Genomic DNA, 2713 nt, shown 5'->3' on the forward strand with positions numbered 1-2713 from the left:
TCATCACCTAAATCATTTAAAACATGTATGGATGAGACTGGGGTTAAATTTCTCTCCATTTAAGGACTCATGAAACTAGAAAACAAGTTACCTGCTCCAAAAACACAATGTGGGGACAGGCATAGGATAGGCATTCCCATTCCAAAAGGGAGGAATTGGAAGGAAGGAAGAAGTCACTGGTCCCAAGCAAGTTCTAAATCAAGCAGGGCGAATTCCATCAGGTTTCAAATCCTAAGAGTAAGCCTTCATGGCTCAAGGTTCCACCCTCTGGGCCCTTGATGGCTCCATTGGCCTCTGTGCTCTGTTTCTGCCCTTGGAGTCATCCTTCCTTTTCTTGAAGGGTAGCATGCATTTGCAGCAGAGTAGCTCTATCAGCCAGTTTCCTGGCTGTAGAAATTTGGAAGTCCAATAGCATTCGTTCAGTTTTTCCTGTCTCTGTCTCTTTCAGTCCAAGCTGTCAGTGATTCTTAACTACATCTACAAAGACCCTTTTTTTCCAAATAAGGTCATGTTCACAGCTTCTGGTGATTGGAGTGTGGGCATATCTTTTAGGGGGGGCCACTGTTCAACCCACCACATGCTCCCGCCCTCACGCCCAATATACAATAGTAGAATAGAGACAGGATAACTGAAATAAACTCTTTGATTTGGGGGTGTAGCAATTCTGAGCTCTTACTAGCCAGATGTTGTGATGGCCCTCTACTCTGGGAGTGGGGAATACTTCTTGATTAGCTCACACTCTTGGACTAGTTCCCTTGACTCATGTTCTCATGGGGCTTCCCTGTGTCTGTCCCTGCGGGAAATTCTTCTTTTCCCATAATTCAATTTAGACAAATTTGAAATGATATTTCAGAACATGCCCTTCTTGGAATCTGAATGGCTTTCTTAGCCAGCTTCCTCTCCATGGTGGGAATCCAAATGTCATTTTGGGTTTTGAATAGCCATAAACATTTTTAGACCAGGCTCAGAGTTTCTTTGGCAATATAACTCTTCACAAACTCACTAGGATTCTCATTTATTTGATCCTAGTCAACTCTCTGTGCCAATAGCCACACCTGCAGTTTTTTCCCAGACGTTTCTTGTGTTTGTTATATTATTCTGCTTTCTTGATCTCATGCCCTTCTTTCTTTGTGAGTTTCTATGTCTATCAGGCTTCAGTGGGAGAACCAGATGTCTAATCTCTTTTCTCCAAACTGTTGTGTTCAGTTGAAGATGTCTACTGGGTACCAGGAACTTAAATGGATCTCTGCTCTGAGACACCTTATTTCATTCAGAGGTTTTAACAAATGGGTGTTATGGCCATGTCCTTGATTTGACCCTTAATTCAAGGCTGAATTTTAGTTGGCTCAAAGATCCTCTCAGTTTCGTCTTTTAGTGCTTAACATAATAAGATGTTACCTTTTCCATCCCTACCCCTACCCCTACCCCAATTCCTGGATTTTCTCTATTCCTTTTTCAGAGCTTCTCTTCCTCTTGCTGTGCCTTATCGAATTCAGCTGACTTAACAAACATGCTGCTAACGTCCTTTTTACAGCATCTTCTCTGATGTGTGAAAGTTCACCATGGGTCTCACTGCCTTCCAAGTTGTTATGGGCAACAGTTTTATCAAGTGCTTTGTACTGTTAGCATTCTTCCAGCCTCCAATAACAGTTCCAATTTCTCTATCACTTAGAAAATATAGATTTTGCTGAAGCAACTAAGAAACTTCAAATGCTTTTAAATACAAAGCTCTATTTTTTTGCTCCCACTATATGTCTAACGTAGATTGGCTGGATTGGGGGGCGGCTTTGCTTCTCATCTCCTGCAATCCAAAAATCTGAATGCATTAGATTATGGTTACTGGGTATCTTATAGAATTTTAAACCTTAGTATCAGTTGTGTTGTCTGCATGTTAAGCACTTTGCCATCAAAACTCAAAAAGTAACCAAATAATTTATTTTCACTTTTAACCTTATCATTAGCTTCATTCAAACAATTAGAAAAGAACTCACAGCTGAAACTATCTTATTTTTTAAATCACCAAACTTGAATCCTGAGGGTACTGGTGCCAACACACCAGTATTATTCAGCAGAGCTGACCTCACTGGGGCGGAGGTGAACGTTTGCAGCCCACCGCAACGCGAGCAGCACAAGTGACTTCTCCTTGCTTCAGTACGTATTATATTTGATCACTATAATACCAGGTTTCATTCTGGTGACATTGAAATGTGGGTGTGGTGGTGATTAGAGATATTTCCCCAATATTTCTGGCTCTCTGCTTTCTAGTGACATTGTGGAACTGCACTTCCAGGCCCCTTGTGGCTGGGTAGGTCTGCCGCTATTCCAGACCCATAAGTTGCTAACAAAGTGAGACTCTCAAAAATCTTCTTTCCCTTCGCCACAGTGACCAGTCGTATTTGAGATGGTGGCTGCTCGATGAATCTGAGTTCTACGGCAAACAGACGAGAACAAAACATGAAACGTTATATTTGAAAGCTATTTGAAGTTTCTTTGTTACTTCAACAAAATTTATACTTTTTCTGATACAGAAATTAAAACCGTCATTGGAGGCTGAAAGAACCAAATTGTAAATGTCTTATATTAAAAGGAGATTTCATTGGAAGCATGGAGATTATCGAATAGGTTGCATGGGAAAGCTGAATTACCAAAACGATGAAAGGGCCTGGATGCATCAGACCCTTAGGAGGAAATGAAGCCAAAGACTGAAATGTGC

The sequence above is a fragment of the Equus przewalskii genome, chromosome 23 (genome assembly GCF_037783145.1).
Source record: "Equus przewalskii isolate Varuska chromosome 23, EquPr2, whole genome shotgun sequence".
Taxonomy (NCBI): domain Eukaryota; kingdom Metazoa; phylum Chordata; class Mammalia; order Perissodactyla; family Equidae; genus Equus; species Equus przewalskii.